Source organism: Vicugna pacos, chromosome 35, assembly GCF_048564905.1.
Source record: "Vicugna pacos chromosome 35, VicPac4, whole genome shotgun sequence".
NCBI lineage: Eukaryota > Metazoa > Chordata > Mammalia > Artiodactyla > Camelidae > Vicugna > Vicugna pacos.
In genome coordinates, this window is record NC_133021.1 from 3,427,673 (window position 1) to 3,449,353 (window position 21,681).

Below are 21,681 nucleotides of genomic sequence, written 5' to 3' on the forward strand. Positions count from 1 at the left end.
GGATTACTGTTTGGTTTGAGGCACAGGATCGCAACAGCTCTGCGGTTGCCTTCGTGCATCCGTGCCACAAGGATGAGAGGATAAGGAAGAGTGGTCCAAGTCCACAGCGTGAGAAGAGGAAGCATTTCCTTCAGCATTATCTCCCAGAAGAAGATGCTGCATTTTGGATGGCACAGGAACGGTACAGCACCGAGGACAACAAGGTCGTTCTGCGGGAACATTCCAGCAGGCCCTGATGTGTGACATCCATAGATCTGCTTCCACTGGGGTTTCTGTAGACAGAGAAGCCATGGGAAGACCTGGTTTCATTGGGACATAGCCGTGGCACTACAAAGCACAAGTGAACTCTCATTTGGCTGTTTTGGAAACACTCCAAAAGGACAGAGAGCAGAATGCAGAGCTGAGAACCTTTAGAAGCATCATTTCCACAAGAGGAAGTGTCCTGTGCACTTTCAGATTTGTGAGATAAGCGTAATCACAATGAGGTCATGTTAATCGAAACATTAAGGTGTGTTCATCACAACTAAGGTAACACCAGAAATTGGAGCTATACCAGACAACACACACAGGAACAGGACAAGGCATCAATGTCAAGGACAAATTGTCCTCATAGAAATCCCATGGAATTGCGTAGAGCCAAGAGTCTAAAGTTTTCACTTCACAAAGCCCTAGATGTCTACATTAGATACCTGATAATACCTGACCAGTAGAGACGAAATATACAGTAAAAGAAACTAGAAGAACCATTTTCAGTTCCAAAGAGATTGAAGGCCCAAAAGATAAGCTTTCAAACAACTAGACTGCGAAACGCTATCCAGAGCAAGTATTGAAAATGGAGGTGAGGGAAACACTGAAGAACAACAGTGTCTCAGAATCACAAAAGGCAGAATACCAGAAAAGGGGAAGAGAAAGCCTAAAGATGAGCCAAATAATATCAGAAAACTCAAAGGATGGGATAATATCAGGGCTCAAATTCAGTCCTAAGCAGACTAGGTAATGCAGAGGGACGCGTGAATGACTCTGAAGACAGGGGAACAGAAATCCCTTGGGCAGAAGCAGACCAATGAAAACATTGCTGTTGAATCCTGGGGTAAGACAAGGCATAAAAGAATAGGATTCGAAAGGGTCCCAGATGGAAAAGCAAGAGATAAAGAAACAAAAAATGTCTGAAAAGTTATCTGTAAAAAAATCAGACTGAAACTTGTTGAAACCCAGGAATGAATCATCTATGCGAACTCAGGAAGTACACAGGGTCCGAAGGAGGTGGAATCCCAATAGATCTACCAGCAGCTGTATGATTCAAATCAACAAAGTTCATGAGCATCCCAGTGATTTAAAATGCACCTGGAGGAAAGCAACATGGTCACAAGAGAACCTCCAGAGGGGTTTCAGCTGATATCTCGGCAGCAATACTGGAAAACAGGGAGGAGTGTCAGGACATAGACCAATCCTTAATGGTAAAGTGCTGTTATTTCGTTAGCCTATGCCACATGACCACCATTTCTAATAATGGCAGAGCAAGAGAATTCCACATACCGGCAAATCTTAAAAGAATACAACAGTTCGAAACTTATCCTACAAGAAAGGTTGAGAATCTCCCCTGAATAGAAAAGCAGCAAGATGAAATGCAAAGAAGAGAACCATTATTGGAAATGCAAGAAGAGCATGAGCGGCAAAGAAGAAACAAGAAGAAGGCAAGGAGGACATCAAAACCCTAAAGATGGGAGAGGAAAGCAGGAAATCATAGCTGATAGTAAGCACTATCTTTAGTGAATCAGCTTAGAAGACTCTCTGTTTGATGCAAACGGAGAGATGCATGGCCTGACATGTTTGCAAATCAAACGAGAAGCAGAAAAGCCAAGAATCAAACAAACAAACAAGCACCAAAAGGGTACGGTTGGCTGACATATACCAAGGGAACCATGATTATTCAAAAGAAAATACTCAAGGTGATGTCAAGGATCATCCAGCACGCATCGACCCAGTATCACGGCTTGCATATACTCAGCACACTTGTATTCGGAAATCAGAGGCGTACATTTATATTCGTAAATATTGATCCATAAGAGCATATCGTGACCTAACCAAATGCCGATTTAGAATCAAATGGATTCCTAGTCTGTGATATAGTCTTGCAAGTCATCCTACAGGATGAATGAATGCCATATTCTACACTACGTAGAGAAGAAATGGCATAAGCCTATAACAAAGATAAGTAGCTCTGCAAAAGTGTACTAAGAGCAAAAGAATCAGACAGTAAAGTGCACATTGGGGTTGGTTTCATTTCTAGGCATTTCAGCCCCCATGAAACCAATGGATCCATGTCTTGAGAGTGCGGGTATTTCAGCAGAAATCAACCGACGTTTATGTATTCTGGATGTACGGATATTACAGGAACATAAGATTCCTGTAGTGGGTCTCTGTGTACTGTGAACTGTTAGAAAGCTTAAAGACGTGTAAAATATCAACTGCAAATGGACAACTTCCCTCCGTTGGTACTGTGCAAACAGAACTGAACAAAAGGAAAGAGGGAAGAACAAAGGCCCATGGGACGCTAGTGGGTAGAATCACATTTACCTTAGGAACCTCTCGTCAGATGCAGCCCCTCCGCCAACACTGACAAGATGCAGCAGCCATTGGGGATGGCAGTTAGCGGTTGGATTCCAGGTGGAATGTTGGTGTGTACCGCGAGGCTGGTTGTGGCTGGTGGATCCTAGGTAAGCGGGAAGAGTTCTGTGGGTGGATCAGTGTGATGGAGGGGCTGCCGCCCTCTGTGGAGCTTGGCTTAGGTCTTTGTTTCGGGAAGCTGTGTCAGTTCGAGATACTGCTGCAGCCCAAAACCTGAGTTCACGGGTCAGTTTCCAGCACTTGAAAGGGCAGACAGTGGAAGATCTGCATGTCATCAGCTACCTGGTGAGGCTCCGAGGTACTTTCTTAATTGCCCAGTACTTTTGAATTCGACTTTATGGGAGACACAAAGAGATTCTGGCCGAAAATCTGGCTGAACGGATTGAGGAGAGATGCGAACACATTGATGAGAGATGTTCTGCTACAATGGAGAATACTGGCCTGGAGACAGCTGGAGAGGATACCAGACTCGAAAGACATTCATGAGACATATTGAACCTCGCTGATACTGGCAGAAACATACGGAGCGCCAACGTGGACATGAGGAATTTCCTCAATTCTCTGCTCCAAGAACGGGTCCAAGATCCCTGACGTCTAAAAGAGAAGAGAAGGCAGAGATGAACAAAACGCTCATGTTCTTGGAAGAGGTCGTGAGAATCCACACAACCCAAGGGGTATTTGCAAACCAATCAGACCAAAATGCACCAAGCCCAGGTAAGAGTTTTCCCAGGTTTGGGCCTAGCTTGCAAGCACTTGCTCTTCCCTCCACTCCCCTCAGGCATCTATTTGGAAGGATCAGTACCTGAGCTGCAATGAAGCCATTACGAGAAGAGCAAGCCCCTCCTAGAATCAGAGTTCCTCTAGCTTCACACTCTGTGAACAACTGTGAACCCCTTTAAGGTCAAAGAGTCTCGACTGAAATAGATAGGAATTGAATACTTAGCTCCCACAAAGTAACGATGGCCTTCTGCTAGATTAATCAAATGCTGGGTTTATGTCTTCTCTGGGGTGAAGGGAGTGTGGTAAGTGAGGGGAGTCTTTGACTGAACTTGAATATGTATTAGGACTCCGTTTTTCACGACAGTCTATGTAAATAGTATAAGTCAGATAGTGAACTGAACTGTAAAGGTCGCCAATGGCATTAAAGACACAGCTTATGTGGACCGTCTTTCACTTGAGTCAAGCCCCCGGGGGCACTATATCATGGGGGTGCAGACTTGGTTGCGTTCCATTGCTGTACCCGACATGATCGGATGATTAAGCGTTCTCGTCACTGATAGAAGAACACCTGGTTCTCAATAGACTAGCCTAGCTGCAGCAGGGTTCTCATAGCTATAATGCCTCTAGGTGCTTTTGGATTCAAACCTAAATGTGTATGTTTGGTTTGTTTTCTCTTGTATTTTCCTAGAGAGGGATGTTACCCCTTGAAATGCCAACTTTGGCCAGAAGGTGTCATTGGGAGTAAAGGGCACCACGTGCACAAGTGAATCCAAGGTTGGGTGTTGTTTCATTTCTCCAATAGGTATTTCATGGCTCCTGTTGGTTTCGGAGGCTTCAACAGTAAAGAGTTGACATGAACCCTTTAACAGTTTGGACTGCTAGTTTGCATTATGTCTATGTTTTCCTTAGAGCTGACAAAATGTTACCAAAATTGTCAAGTCTTGATTCTAGGTCGATTTAGTTTCTTTCAGAAACTAACTTCATTTTCGTATAACTCCCAAAACATGTAAATCAATTCTGTTAAACTTTTTAAAGGCTGCAAATGAGATATCAAGTCAAAGTCAAAACTAGAGTCTTCGGACAATCACTCCCACCACGGCTGTATGGAAACAAAGAGCTAAACCAAAACCACATTTCTGTGAAATGTATCTGGAAAGGGTTGATTCCTCGATGCCCAGTTGGCAGAGAAGCAGTGCAACCTGCGCTCACTCGCTCCCATGTACGCAGCAATGGAAACATCCCCTCGCCCAGCCCTTGGCACAGAACACTTGCCGAAGAGAGGTCTGTTTCTTCCAAAGACAGGATGAGGCCACAGAACACCTGGAAGCAGGAGAAGGCAAAGCAGAGAATGGAAGCCAGTGCAGGGTCTGACCCCTGGTGATTGAGCAGCAAATGTGAAACTCTGTTTCACTTGGAAGCACACTCTCAAGTGGACAGGAGACATGGGACTGAAGGTGAGGCGCTGAGTGTTAGAAGAGTGCACAGCAGATGCTTGGCTGACAGAACTCAAAGAAACCAGCGCAAAATATCCCCACAGTTGATTCTGGGACCAAGAAGCGAGCTGCCAAATTTGAGGTAGCAAAGGCAGCGGTCAATGAGGGATAGGGCTACGGATGATGGCACACGCTGAGTCTCAGGGATCTGGAGTGCGTTGTGGGATGCGGTGGGTCCTATCAAGAGAGGAAACCGACCTGTGACCTCAATGAGAAAGCAACCACACTGGCGCGCGCGGCTGAGGTTATCGATATGTCCCATGGCCACACCCAGTGCATCTGCAGGACCAGGGACCAATTTGGCATTTTGCCAACAGAGCACGTGTGAGGCTGAATCTGAGATATCGTGCCTCTGGTCTGAGGGATCCAGGGGGCCTTGGGTTTGATATCAGAATGAAAAGCCTCAGGATCGGCTACATTCATAACCTGGGCTGGGATTACTGTTTGGTTTGAGGCACAGGATCGCAACAGCTCTGCGGTTGCCTGCGTGCACCCGTGCCACAAGGATGAGAGGACAAGGAAGAGTGGTCCAAGTCCACAGCGTGAGAAGCGGAAGCATTTCCTTCAGCATTATCTCCCAGAAGAAGATGCTGCATTTTGGATGGCTCCGGAACGGTACAGCACCGAGGACACCAAGGTCGGTCTGCGAGAACATTCCAGCAGGCCCTGATGTGTGACATCCATAGATCTGCTTCCACTGGGGTTTCTGTAGACAGAGAAGCCATGGGAAGACCTGGTTTCATTGGGACATAGCCGTGACACTACAAAGCACAAGTGAACTCTCATTTGGCTGTTTTGGAAACACTCCAAAAGGACAGAGAGCAGAATGCAGAGCTGAGAACCTTTAGAAGCTTCATTTCCACAAGAGGATGTGTCCTGTGCACCTTCAGAATTGTGAGAAAAGCGTAATCACAATGAGGTCATGTTAATCGAAACATTATGGTGTGTTCATCATAACTAAGGCAACACCAGAAATTGGAGCTATACCAGACAACACACACAGGAACAGGACATGGCATTAATGTCAAGGACAAATTTTCCTCATAGAAATCCCATGGAATTGCGTAGAGCCAAGGTCTAAATTTTTCACTTCACAAAGCCCTAGATGTCTACATTAGATACCTGATAATACCTGACCAGTAGAGACGAAATATACAGTAAAAGAAACAGGAAGTACCATTTTCAGTTCCAAAGAGATTGAAGGCCCAAAAGATAAGCTTTCAAACAACTAGACTGCGAAACGCTATCCAGAGCAACTATTGAAATTGGAGGTGAGGGAAACACTGAAGAACAACAGTGTCTCAGAATCACAAAAGGCAGAATACCAGAAAAGGGGAAGAGAAAGCCTAAAGATGAGCCAAATAATATCAGAAAACTCAAAGGATGGGATAATATCAGGGCTCAAATTCAGTCCTAAGCAGACTAGGTAATGCAGAGGGACGCGTGAATGACTGTGAAGACAGGGGAACAGAAATCCCTCGGGCAGAAGCAGACCAATGAAAACATTGCTGTTGAATCCTGGGGTAAGACAAGGCATAAAAGAATAGAATTCGAAAGAGTCCCAGATGGACAAGCAAGAGATAAAGAAACAAAAAATGTCTGAAAAGTTATCTGTAGGAAAATCAGACTGAAACTTGTTGAATTCCAAGAAAGAATCATCTATGCGAACTCAGGAATTACACAGCGTCCAAAGGAGGTGGAATCCCAATAGAGCTACCAGCAGCTGTATGATTCAAATCAACAAAGTTCATGAGCATCCCAGTGATTTAAATTGCACCTGGAGGAAAGCAACATGGTCACAAGAGAACCTCAAGAGGGGTTTCAGCTGATATCTCGGCAGCAATACTGGAAAACAGGGAGGAGTGTCAGGACATAGACCAATCCTTAATGGCAATTTGCTGCCATTTCGGTACCCTATGCCACATGACAACCATTTCTAATAACGGCAGAGCTAGAGACTTCCACAAACCGGCAAATCTTAAAAGAATTCAGCAGTTCGAAACTTATCCTAAACGAAAGGTTGAGAATCTCCCCTGAATAGAAAAGCAGCAAGATGAAATGGAAAGAAGAGATCCATTATTGGAAATGCAAGAAGAGCATGAGTGGCAAAGAAGAAACAAGAAGAAGGCAAGGAGGACATCAAAACCCTAAAGATGGGAGAGGGAAGCAGGAAATCATAGCTGATAGTAAGCACTATCTTTAGTGAATCAGCTTAGAAGACTCTCTGTTTGATGCAAACGGAGAGATGCATGGCCTGACATGTTTGCAAATCAAACGAGAAGCAGAAAAGCCAAGAATCCAACAAACAAACAAGCACCAAAAGGGTACGGTTGGCTGACATATACCAAGGGAACCATGATTATTCAAAAGAAAATACTCAAGGTGATGTCAAGGATCATCCAGCACGCATCGACCCAGTATCACGGCTTGCATGTACTCAGCACACTTGGATTCTGAAATCAGAGGCGTGCATTTATATTCATAATTATTGATCCGTAAGAGCATATCGTGACCTAACCAAATGCCGATTTAGAATCAAATGGATTCCTAGTCTGTGATATAGTCTTGCAAGTCTTCCAACAGGATGAATGAATGCCATATTCTACACTACGTAGAGAAGAAATGGCATAAGCCTATAACAAAGACAAGTAGCTCTGCAAAAGTGTACTTAGAGCAAAAGAATCAGACAGTAAAGGGCACATTGGGGTTGGTTTCATTTCTAGGCATTTCAGCCCCCATGAAACCAATGGATCCATGTCTTGAGAGTGCGGGTATTTCAGCAGAAATCAAACGACGGTTATGTATTCTGGATGTACGGATATTACAGGAACATAAGATTCCTGTAGTGGGTCTCTGTGTACTGTGAACTGTTAGAAAGTTTAAAGACGTGTAAAACATCAACTGCAAATGGACACACTTCCCTCCGTTGGTACTGTGCATACAGAACTGAACCAAAGGAAAGAGGGAAGAACAAAGGCCCATGGGACGCTAGTGGGTAGAATCACATTTACCTTAGGAACCTCTCGTCAGATGCAGCCCCTCCGCCAACACTGATAAGATGCAGCAGCCACTGGGGATGGCAGTTAGCGGTTGGATTCCAGGTGGAATGTTGGTGTGTACCGCGAGGCTGGTTGTGGCTGGTGGATCCTAGGTAACCGGGAAGAGTTCTGTGGGTGGATCAGTGTGATGGAGGGGCTGCCGCCCTCTGTGGAGCTTGGCTTAGGTCTTTGTTTCGGGAAGCTGTGTCAGTTCGAGATACTGCTGCAGCCCAAAACCTGAGTTCACGGGTCAGTTTCCAGCACTTGAAAGGGCAGACAGTGGAAGATCTGCATGTCATCAGCTACCTGGTGAGGCTCTGAGGTACTTTCTGACTTGCCCAGTCCTTTTGAATTCGACTTTATGGGAGACACAAAGAGATTCTTGCCGAAAACCTGGCTGAACGGATTGAGGAGGGATGCGAACACATTGATGAGAGATGTTCTGCTACAATGGAGAATACTGGCCTGGAGACAGCTGTAGAGGATACCAGGCTCGAAAGACATTCATGAGACATATTGAACTTCGCTGATACTGGCAGAAACATGCGGAGCGCCAACGTGGACATGAGGAAGTTCCTCAATTCTCTGCTCCAAGAACAGGTCCAAGATCCCTGACGTCTAAATAAGAGATGGCAGAGATGATCAAAACACTCATGTTCTTTTAAGAGTTTGCGAGAATGCACACGTCCCAAGGGGCATTTTCAAGCCATTCAGGCCAAAGAGCACCAAGCCCAGATAAGCCTTTTCCCAGGTTTGGGCCTAGCTAGCAAGCACTTGCTCTTCCCTCCACTCCACTCAGGTATCCATTTGGAAGGATCAGTACCTGAGCTGCAATGAAGCCAGAATGAGAAGAGCAAGCCTTTCCTAGAATCAGAGTTTCTCCAGCTCCACTCTCTGTGAACAACATTGAACTCCGTAAAGGTCAAATAGTCTGGACTTAAATAGACAGGAATTGAATACTCAGCTCCCACAAAGAAACGATGGCCTTAAGCTAGATTCAGCAAATGCTGGGTTTATGTCTTCTCTGGAGTGAAGGGAGTGTGGTAAGTGAGGGGAATATTTGACTGAACTAGAGTATGTATTAGGCCTCCGTTTTTCACGACTGTCTAGGTAAATAGTATAAGTCAGAGAGTGAACTGAACTGTAAAAGTCGCCAATGACATTAAACACACAGCTTATATGGACCGTCTATCATTTGAGTCAAGTCCCCGGTGGCACTATATCATGGGGGTGCAGACTTGGTTGCGTTCAATTGCTTTACACAACATGATCGGATGATTAAGCATTCTCATCACTGATAGAAGAACACTTGGTTCTCAGTAGCATAGCATAGCTGCAGCAGGGTTCTCAAAGATATAATGCCTCTAGGTGCTTTTGGATTCAAACCAAAATGTATATATTTTGTTTGTTTCCTGTTGTATTTCCCTAGAGAGGTATGTTACACCATGAAATGCCAACATTGGCCAGTAGGTGTCATTGGGAGTAAAGGGCACAACATGCACAACTGAATCCAAGGTTGGGGGTTATTTCATGTTTCCAATATGTATTTCATGGTTCCTGTTGGTTTCGGAGGCTTCAACATTAAAGATTTGACATGACCCCTTTAACAGTTTGGACAGCTAGTATGCATTCTATCTGTCTATGTTTTCCTTAGAGCTGACAAAATGTTACCAAAATTGTCAAGTCTGGCTTCCAGGTCGATTTAGTATGTTTCAAAAACTAACTTCATTTTCGTATAACGCCCAAAAGACGTAAATCAAAACTATAAAAATTTTTAAAGACTGCAAATGAGATATCAACACAATGTCAAAATTGGAGTCTTCAGAAAATCCGTCCAACCACGGCTGTATGGAAACAAAGAGCTAAACAAAAACCACATTTCTGTGAAATGTATCTGGAAAGTGTTGATTCATCAATGCCCAGTTGGCAGAGAAGCAGTGCAAACTGCCCTCACGCGCTCCCATGTACACAGCAATAGAAACATCCCCTCACCCAGCCCTTGGCACAGAACACTTGCCGAAGAGAGGTCTGTTTCTTCCAAAGACAGGATGAGGCCACAGAACACCTGGAAGCAGGAGAAAGCAAAGCAGAGAATGGAAGCCAGTGCAGGGTCTGACCCCTGGTGATTGAGCAGCAAATGTGAAACTCTGTTTCACTTGGAAGCACACTCTCAAGTGGACAGGAGACATGGGACTGAAGGTGAGGCGCTGAGTGTTAGAAGAGTGCACAGCAGATGCTTGGCTGACAGAACTCAAAGAAACCAGCGCAAAATATCCCCACAGTTGATTCTGGGACCAAGAAGCGAGCTGCCAAATTTGAGGTAGCAAAGGCAGCGGTCAATGAGGGATAGGGCTACGGATGATGGCACACGCTGAGTCTCAGGGATCTGGAGTGCGTTGTGGGATGCGGTGGGTCCTATCAAGAGAGGAAACCGACCTGTGACCTCAATGAGAAAGCAACCACACTGGCGCGCGCGGTTGAGGTTATCGATATGTCCCATGGCCACACCCAGTGCATCTGCAGGACCAGGGACCAATTTGGCATTTTGCCAACAGAGCACGTGTGAGGCTGAATCTGAGATATCGTGCCTCTGGTCTGAGGGATTCAGGGGGCCTTGGGTTTGATATCAGAATGAAAAGCCTTAGGATCGGCTACATTCATAACCTGGGCTGGGATTACTGTTTGGTTTGAGGCACAGGATCGCAACAGCTCTGCGGTTGCCTTCGTGCATCCGTGCCACAAGGATGAGAGGATAAGGAAGAGTGGTCCAAGTCCACAGCGTGAGAAGAGGAAGCATTTCCTTCAGCATTATCTCCCAGAAGAAGATGCTGCATTTTGGATGGCACCGGAACGGTACAGCACCGAGGACAACAAGGTCGTTCTGCGGGAACATTCCAGCAGGCCCTGATGTGTGACATCCATAGATCTGCTTCCACTGGGGTTTCTGTAGACAGAGAAGCCATGGGAAGACCTGGTTTCATTGGGACATAGCCGTGGCACTACAAAGCACAAGTGAACTCTCATTTGGCTGTTTTGGAAACACTCCAAAAGGACAGAGAGCAGAATGCAGAGCTGAGAACCTTTAGAAGCATCATTTCCACAAGAGGAAGTGTCCTGTGCACTTTCAGATTTGTGAGATAAGCGTAATCACAATGAGGTCATGTTAATCGAAACATTAAGGTGTGTTCATCACAACTAAGGTAACACCAGAAATTGGAGCTATACCAGACAACACACATAGGAACAGGACAAGGCATCAATGTCAAGGACAAATTGTCCTCATAGAAATCCCATGGAATTGCGTAGAGCCAAGAGTCTAAAGTTTTCACTTCACAAAGCCCTAGATGTCTACATTAGATACCTGATAATACCTGACCAGTAGAGACGAAATATACAGTAAAAGAAACTAGAAGAACCATTTTCAGTTCCAAAGAGATTGAAGGCCCAAAAGATAAGCTTTCAAACATCTAGACTGCGATACGCTATCCAGAGCAAGTATTGAAAATGGAGGTGAGGGAAACACTGAAGAACAACAGTGTCTCAGAATCACAAAAGGCAGAATACCAGAAAAGGGGAAGAGAAAGCCTAAAGATGAGCCAAATAATATCAGAAAACTCAAAGGATGGGATAATATCAGGGCTCAAATTCAGTCCTAAGCAGACTAGGTAATGCAGAGGGACGCGTGAATGACTCTGAAGACAGGGGAACAGAAATCCCTTGGGCAGAAGCAGACCAATGAAAACATTGCTGTTGAATCCTGGGGTAAGACAAGGCATAAAAGAATAGGATTCGAAAGGGTCCCAGATGGAAAAGCAAGAGATAAAGAAACAAAAAATGTCTGAAAAGTTATCTGTAAAAAAATCAGACTGAAACTTGTTGAAACCCAGGAATGAATCATCTATGCGAACTCAGGAAGTACACAGGGTCCGAAGGAGGTGGAATCCCAATAGATCTACCAGCAGCTGTATGATTCAAATCAACAAAGTTCATGAGCATCCCAGTGATTTAAAATGCACCTGGAGGAAAGCAACATGGTCACAAGAGAACCTCCAGAGGGGTTTCAGCTGATATCTCGGCAGCAATACTGGAAAACAGGGAGGAGTGTCAGGACATAGACCAATCCTTAATGGTAAAGTGCTGTTATTTCGTTAGCCTATGCCACATGACCACCATTTCTAATAATGGCAGAGCAAGAGAATTCCACATACCGGCAAATCTTAAAAGAATACAGCAGTTCGAAACTTATCCTACAAGAAAGGTTGAGAATCTCCCCTGAATAGAAAAGCAGCAAGATGAAATGGAAAGAAGAGAACCATTATTGGAAATGCAAGAAGAGCATGAGCGGCAAAGAAGAAACAAGAAGAAGGCAAGGAGGACATCAAAACCCTAAAGATGGGAGAGGAAAGCAGGAAATCATAGCTGATAGTAAGCACTATCTTTAGTGAATCAGCTTAGAAGACTCTCTGTTTGATGCAAACGGAGAGATGCATGGCCTGACATGTTTGCAAATCAAACGAGAAGCAGAAAAGCCAAGAATCAAACAAACAAACAAGCACCAAAAGGGTACGGTTGGCTGACATATACCAAGGGAACCATGATTATTCAAAAGAAAATACTCAAGGTGATGTCAAGGATCATCCAGCACGCATCGACCCAGTATCACGGCTTGCATATACTCTTCACACTTGTATTTAAAAATCAGAGGCGTGCATTTATATTCGTAAATATTGATCCATAAGAGCATATCGTGACCTAACCCAAATGCCGATTTGGAATCAAATGGTTTTTATAGTCCGTGATAAAGACTTGCAAGTATTCCAACAGGATGAATGAATGCCATACTATACACTACGTAGAGAAGAAATGGCATAAGCCTATAACAAAGATAAGTAGCTCTGCAAAAGTGTACTAAGAGCAAAAGAACCAGACAGTAAAGTGCACATTGGGGTTGGTTTCATTTCTAGGAATTTCAGCCCCCATGAAACCAATGGATCCATGTCCTGCGAGTGCGGGTATTTCAGCAGAAATCAACCGACGGTTATGTATTCTGTATGTACGGATATTACAGGAACATAAGATTCCTGTAGTGGGTCTCTGTGTACTGTGAAATGTTAGAAAGTTTAAAGACGTGTAAAATATCAACTGCAAATGGACACACTTCCCTCCGTTGGTACTGTGCATACAGAACTGAACCAAAGGAAAGAGGGAAGAACAAAGTCCCATGGGATGCTAGAGGGTAGAATCACATTTACCTTAGGAACCTCTCGTCAGATGCAGCCCCTCCGCCAACACTGACAAGATGCAGCAGCCATTGGGGATGGCAGTTAGCGGTTGGATTCCAGGTGGAATGTTGGTGTGTACCGCGAGGCTTGTTCTGGCTAGTGGATCCCAGGTAACCGGGAAGAGTTCTGTGGGTGGATCAGTGTGATGGAGGGGCTGCCGCCCTCTGTGGATCTTGGCTTAGGTCTTTGTTTCGGGAAGCTGTGTCAGTTCGAGATACTGCTGCAGCCCAATACCTGAGTTCACGGGTCAGTTTCCAGCACTTGAAAGGGCAGACAGTGGAAGATCTGCATGTCATCAGCTACCTGGTGAGGCTCTGAGGTACTTTCTGACTTGCCCAGTCCTTTTGAATTCGACTTTATGGGAGACACAATGAGATTCTGGCCGAAAACTTGGCTGAACAGATTGAGGAGGGAGGCGAACACATTGATGAGAGATGTTCTGCTACAATAGAGAATACTGGCCTGGAGAGAGTTGTAGAGGATACCAGGCTCGAAAGACATTCATGAGACATATTGAACCTCGCTGATACTGACAGAAACATACGGAGCGACAACGTAGACATGAGGAAGTTCCTCAATTCTCTGCTCCAAGAACGGGTCCAAGATCCCTGACGTCTAAAAGAGAAGAGAAGGCAGAGATGATCAAAACGCTCATGTTCTTGGAAGAGGTCGTGAGAATCTACACGTCCCAAGGGGCATTTCCATGCCAATCAGACCAAAATGCACCAAGCCCAGGTAAGAGTTTTCCCAGGTTTGGGCCTAGCTTGCAAGCAGTTGCTCTTCCCTCCACTCCCCTCAGTCATCTATTTGGAAGGATCAGTACCTGAGCTGCAGTGAAGCCATTACGAGAAGAGCAAGCCCCTCCTAGAATCAGAGTTCCTCTAGCTTCACACTCTGTGAACAACTGTGAACCCATTAAAGGTCAAAGAGTCTCGACTGAAATAGATAGGAATTGAATACTTAGCTCCCACAAAGAAACGATGGCCTTCTGCTAGATTCATCAAATGCTGGGTTTATGTCTTCTCTGGGGTGAAGGGAGTGTGGTAAGTGAGGGGAGTCTTTGACTGAACTTGAATATGTATTAGGACTCCGTTTTTCACGACAGTTTGGTAAATAGTATAAGTCAGATAGTGAACTGAACTGTATAGGTCGCCAATGGCATTAAAGACACAGCTTTTGTGGACCGTCTTTCACTTGAGTCAAGCCCCCGGGGGCACTATATCATGGGGGTGCAGACTTGGTTGCGTTCCATTGCTGTACCCGACATGATCGGATATTAAGCGTTCTCATCACTGATAGAAGAACACCTGGTTCTCAATAGCCTAGCCTAGCTGCAGCAGGGTTCTCATAGCTATAATGCCTCTAGGTGCTTTTGGATTCAAACCTAAATGTGTATGTTTGGTTTGTTTTCTCTTGTATTTTCCTAGAGAGGGATGTTACCCCTTGAAATGCCAACATTGGCCAGAAGGTGTCTTTGGGAGTAAAAGGCACCACGTGCACAAGTGAATCCAAGGTTGGGTGTTGTTTCATTTCTCCAATAGTTATTTCATGGCTCCTGTTGGTTTCGGAGACTTCAACAGGAAAGAGTTGACATGACCCATTTAACAGTTTGGACTGCTAGTTTGCATTCTATCTGTCTATGTTTTCCTTAGAGCTGACAAAATGGTACCAAAATTGTCAAGGCTTGATTCTAGGTCGATTTAGTATCTTTCAGAAACTAACTTCATTTTCGTATAACTCCCAAAACATGTAAATCAATTCTATTAAACTTTTTAAAGGCTGCAAATGAGATATCAAGACAATGTCAAAACTAGAGTCTTCGGACAATCCCTCCCACCACGGCTGTATGGAAACAAAGAGCTAAACCAAAACCACATTTCTGTGAAATGTATCTGGAAAGGGTTGATTCCTCGATGCCCAGTTGGCAGAGAAGCAGTGCAACCTGCGCTCACTCGCTCCCATGTACGCAGAAATGGAAACATCCCCTCACCCAGCCCTTGGCACAGAACACTTGCCGAAGAGAGGTCTGTTTCTTCCAAAGACAGGATGAGGCCACAGAACACCTGGAAGCAGGAGAAGGCAAAGCAGAGAATGGAAGCCAGTGCAGGGTCTGACCCCTGGTGATTGAGCAGCAAATGTGAAACTCTGTTTCACTTGGAAGCACACTCTCAAGTGGACAGGAGACATGGGACTGAAGGTGAGGCGCTGAGTGTTAGAAGAGTGCACAGCAGATGCTTGGCTGACAGAACTCAAAGAAACCAGCGCAAAATATCCCCACAGTTGATTCTGGGTCCAAGATCCGAGCTGCCAAATTTGAGGTAGCAAAGGCAGCGGTCAATGAGGGATAGGGCTACGGATGGTGGCACACGCTGAGTCTCAGGGATCTGCAGTGCCTTGTGGAATGCGGTGGGTCCTATCAAGAGAGGAAACCGACCTGTGACCTCAATGAGAAAACAACAACACTGGGGCGCGCAGTTGAGGTTATCGATATGTCCCATGGCCACACCCAGTGCATCTGCAGGACCAGGGACCAATTTGCCATTTTGCCAACAGAGCACATGTGAGGCTGAATCTGAGATATCGTGCCTCTGGTCTGAGGGATCCAGGGGTCCTTGGGATTGATATCAGAATGAATAGCCTTAGGATCGGCTACATTCATAACCTGGGCTGGGATTACTGTTTGGTTTGAGGCACAGGATCGCAACAGCTCTGCAGTTGCCTTCGTGCACCCGTGCCACAAGGATGAGAGGACAAGGAAGAGTGGTCCAAGTCCACAGCGTGAGAAGTGGAAGCATTACCTTCAGCATTATCTCCCAGAAGAAGATGCTGCATTTTGGATGGCACCGGAACGGTACAGCACAGAGGACAACAAGGTTGGTCTGCGGGAACATTCCAGCAGGCCCTGATGTGTGACATCCATAGATCTGCTTCCACTGTGGTTTCTGGAGACAAAGAAGCCATGGGAAGACCTGGTTTCATTGGGACATAGCCGTGGAACTACAAAGCACAATTGAACTCTCATTTGGCTGTTTTGGAAACACTCCAAAAGCACATAGAGCAGAATGCAGAGCTGAGAACCTTTAGAAGCTTCATTTCCACAAGAGGAAGTGTCCTGTGCACTTTCAGAATTGTGAGATAAGCGTAATCACAATGAGGTCATGTTAATCGAAACATTATGGTGTGTTCATCACAACTAAGGCAACACCAGAAATTGGAGCTATACCAGACAACACACACAAGAACAGGACATAGCACCAATGTCAAGCACAAATTGTCCTCATAGAAATCCCATGGAATTGCATAGAGTCAAGGGTCTAAAGTTTTCACTTCACAAAGCCCTAGATGTCTACATTAGATACCTGATAATACCTAACCAGTAGAGACGAAGAATACAGTAAAAGAAACAGGAAGTACCATTTTCAGTTCCAAAGAGATTGAAGGCCCAAAAGAAAAGCTTTCAAACAACTGGACTGTGAAACACTATCCAGAGCAAGTATTGAAAATGGAGGTGAGGGAAACACTGAAGGACAACAGTGTCTCAGAATCACAAAAGGCAAAATTCCAGAAAATAGAAGAGAAAGCCAAAAGACAAGCCAAATAATATCAGAAAACTCAAAGGATGGGATAATATCAGGGCTCAAATTCAGTACTAAGCAGACTAGGTAATGCAGACGGACGCGTGAATGACTCTGAAGACAGGGGAAAAGAAATTCCTCGGGCAGAAGCAGACCAATGAAAACAATGCTGTTGAATCCTGGGGTAAGACAAGGCATAAAAGAATAGGATTCCTAAGAGTCCCAGATGGAAAAGCAAGAGATAAGGAAACAAAAAATGTCTGAAAAGTTATCTGTAGGAAAATCAGACTGAAACTTGTTGAAACCCAAGATAGAATCATCTATGCGAACTCAGGAAGTACACAGCGTCCAAAGGAGGTGGAATCCCAATAGATCTACCAGCAGCTGTATGATTCAAATCCACAAAGTTCATGAGCATCCCAGTGATTTAAAATGCACCTGGAGGAAAGCAACATGGTCACAAGAGAACCTCCAGAGGGGTTTCAGCTGATATCTCGGCAGCAATACTGGAAAACAGGGAGGAGTGTCAGGTCATAGACCAACCCTGAATGGCAAAGTGCTGCCATTTCGGTAGCCTATGCCACATGACCACCATTACTAATAATGGCAGAGCTAGAGACTTCCACAGACCGGCAAATCTTAAAAGAATTCAGCAGTTCGAAACTTATCCTAAAAGAAAGGTTGAGAATCTCCCCTGAATAGAAAAGCAGCAAGATGAAATGGAAAGAAGAGAACCATTATTGGAAATGCAAGAAGAGCATGAGCGGCAAAGAAGAAACAAGAAGAAGGAAAGGAGGACATCAAAACCATAAAGATGGGAGAGGGAAGCAGGAAATCATAGCTGATAGTAAGCACTCTCTTAAGTGAATCAGCTTATAAGACTCTCTGTTTGATGCAAACGGAGAGATGCATGGCCTGACATGTTTGCAAATCAAACGAGAAGGAGAAAAACCAAGAATCAAACAAACAAACAAGCACCAAAAGGGTTCGGTTGGCTGACATATACCAAGGGAACCATGATTATTCAAAAGAAAATACTCAAGGTGATGTCAAGGATCATCCAGCACGCATCGACCCAGTATCACGGCTTGCATGTACTCAGCACACTTGTATTTGGAAATCAGAGGCGTGCATTTATATTCGTAAATATTGATCCATAAGAGCATATCGTGACCTAACCCAAATGCCGATTTGGGATCAAATGATTTCATAGTCCGTGATAAAGACTTGCAAGTCTTCCAACAGGATGAATGAATGCCATATTCTACACTACGTAGACAAGAAATGGCATAAGCCTATAACAAAGATAAGTAGCTCTACAAAAGTGTACTAAGAGCAAAGGAAACAGACAGTAAAGTGCACATTGGGGTTGGTTTCATTTCTAGGCATTTCAGCCCCCATGAAACCAATGGATCCATGTCTTGAGAGTGCGGGTATTTCAGCAGAAATCAACCGACGGTTATGTATTCTGGATGTACGGATATTACAGGAACATTAGATTCCTGTAGTGGGTCTCTGTGTACTGTGAACTGTTAGAAAGTTTAAAGACGTGGAAAATATCAACTGCAAATGGACACACTTCCCTCCGTTGGTACTGTGCATACAGAACTGAACCAAAGGAAAGAGGGAAGAACAAAGGCCCATGGGACGCTAGTGGGTAGAATCATATTTAACTTAGGAACCTCTCTTCAGATGCAGCCCCTCCGCCAACACTGACAAGATGCAGCAGCCATTGGGGATGGCAGTTAGCGGTTGGATTCCAGGTGGAATGTTGGTGTGTACCGCGAGGCTGGTTGTGGCTGGTGGATCCTAGGTAACCGGGAAGAGTTCTGTGGGTGGATCAGTGTGATGGAGGGGCTGCCGCCCTCTGTGGAGCTTGGCTTAGGTCTTTGTTTCGGGAAGCTGTGTCAGTTCGAGATACTGCTGCAGCCCAAAACCTGAGTTCACGGGTCAGTTTCCAGCACTTGAAAGGGCAGACAGTGGAAGATCTGCATGTCATCAGCTACCTGGTGAGGCTCCGAGGTACTTTCTGACTTGCCCAGTCCTTTTGAATTCGACTTTATGGGAGACACAAAGAGATTCTGGCCGAAAACTTGGCTGAACGGATTGAGGAGAGATGCGAACACATTGATGAGATTTGTTCTGCTACAATGGAGAATACTGGCCTGGAGACAGCTGGAGAGGATACCAGGCTCGAAAGACATACATGAGACATATTGAACCTCGCTGATACTGGCAGAAACATAAGGAGCGCCAACGTGGACATGAGGAAGTTCCTCAATTCTCTGCTCCAAGAACGGGTCCAAGATCCCTGACGTCTAAAAGAGAAGAGAAGGCAGAGATGATCAAAACGCTCATGTTCTTGGAAGAGGTCGTGAGAATCCACACGTCCCAAGGGGCATTTCCAAGCCAATCAGACCAAAATGCACCGAGCCCAGGTAAGCCTTTTCCCAGGTTTGGGCCTAGATAGCAAGCACTTGCTCTTCCCTCCACTCCACTCAGGTATCTATTTGGAAGGATCAGTACCTGAGCTGCAATGAAGCCATTACGAGAAGAGCAAGCCCCTCCTAGAATCAGAGTTCCTCTAGCTTCACACTCTGTGAACAACAGTGAACCCCTTAAAGGTCAAAGAGTCTCGACTGAAATAGATAGGAATTGAATACTTAGCTCCCACAAAGAAATGCTGGCCTTCTGCTAGATTCAGCAAATCCTGGGTTTATGTCTTCTCTGGGGTGAAGGGAGTGTGGTAAATGAGGGGATTCTTTGATTGAACTTGAATATGAATCAGGCCTCCATTTGTCAAGACAGTCTAGGTAAATAGTATAAGTCAGATTGCGAACTGAACTGTAAAGGTCGCCAATGGCATTAAAGACACAGCTTATGAGGACCATCTTTCACTTGAGTCAAGCCCCCGGGGGCACTATATCATGGGGGTGCAGACTTGGTTGCGTTCCATTGCTGTACCCGACATGATCGGATGATTAAGCGTTCTCATCACTGATAGAAGAACACCTGGTTCTCAATAGCCCAGCCTAGCTGCAGCAGGGTTCTCATAGCTATAATGCCTCTAGTTGCTTTTGGATTCAAACCTAAATGTGTATGTTTGGTTTGTTTTCTCTTGTATTTTCCCAGAGAGGGATGTTACCCCTTGAAATGCCAACATTGGGCAGAAGGTGTCATTGGGAGTAAAGGGCACCACATGCACAAGTGAATCCAAGGTTGGGGGTTGTTTCATTTCTCCAATAGTTATTTCATGGCTCCTGTTGGTTTCGGAGGCTTCAACAGTAAAGAGTTGACATGACCCCTTTAACAGTTTGGACTGCTAGTTTGCATTCTATCTGTCTATGTTTTCCTTAGAGCTGACAAACTGGTACCAAAATTGTCAAGTCTTGATTCTAGGTCGATTTAGTATCTTTCAGAAACTAACTTCATTTTCGTATAACTCCCAAAACATGTAAATCAATTCTATTAAACTTTTTAAAGGCTGCAAATGAGATATCAAGACAATGTCAAAACTAGAGGCTTCGGACAATCCCTCCCACCACGGCTGTATGGAAACAAAGAGCTAAACCAAAACCACATTTCTGTGAAATGTATCTGGAAAGGGTTGATTCCTCGATGCCCAGTTGGCAGAGAAGCAGTGCAACCTGCGCTCACTCGCTCCCATGTACGCAGCAATGGAAACATCCCCTCACCCAACCCTTGGCACAGAACACTTGCCGAAAAGAGGTCTGTTTCTTCCAAAGACAGGATGAGGCCACAGAACACCTGGAAGCAGGAGAAGGCAAAGCAGAGAATGGAAGCCAGTGCAGGGTCTGACCCCTGGTGATTGAGCAGCAAATGTGAAACGCTGTTTCACTTGGAAGCACACTCTCAAGTGGACAGGAGACATGGGACTGAAGGTGAGGCGCTGAGTGTTAGAAGAGTGCACAGCAGATGCTTGGCTGACAGAACTCAAAGAAACCAGCGCAAAATATCCCCACAGTTGATTCTGGGACCAAGAACCGAGCTGCCAAATTTGAGGTAGCAAAGGCAGCGGTCAATGAGGGATAGGGCTACGGATGATGGCACACGCTGAGTCTCAGGGATCTGGAGTGCGTTGTGGGATGCGGTGGGTCCTATCAAGAGAGGAAACCGACCTGTGACCTCAATGAGAATGCAACCAAACTGGCGCGCGTGATTGAGGTTATCGATATGTCCCATGGCCACACCCAGTGCATCTGCAGGACCAGGGACCAATTTGGCATTTTGCCAACAGAGCACGTGTGAGGCTGAATCTGAGATATCGTGCCTCTGGTCTGAGGGATGCAGGGGGCCTTGGGTTTGATATAAGAATGAAAAGCCTTAGGATCGCCTACATTCATAACCTGGGCTGGGATTACTGTTTGGTTTGAGGCACAGGATCACAACAGCTCTGCGGTTGCCTTCGTGCAGCTGTGCCACAAGGATGAGAGGACAAGGAAGAGTGGTCCAAGTCCACAGCGTGAGAAGAGGAAGCATATCTTTAAGCATTATCTCCCAGAAGAAGATGCTGCATTTTGGATGGCACCGGAACGGTACAGCACCGAGGACACCAAGGTCGGTCTGCGGGAACATTCCAGCAGGCCCTGATGTGTGACATCCATAGATCTGCTTCCACTGGGGTTTCTGTAGACAGAGAAGCCATGGGAAGACCTGGTTTCATTGGGACATAGCCGTGGCACTACAAAGCACAAGTGAACTCTCATTTGGCTGTTTTGGAAACACTCCAAAAGGACATAGAGCAGAATGCAGAGCTGAGAACCTTTAGAAGCTTCATTTCCTGAAGAGGAAGTGTCCTGTGCACTTTCAGAATTGTGAGATAAGCGTAATCACCATGAGGTCATGTTAATCGAAACATTATGGTGTGTTCATCACAACTAAGGCAACACCAGAAATTGGAGATATACCAGACAACACACACAGG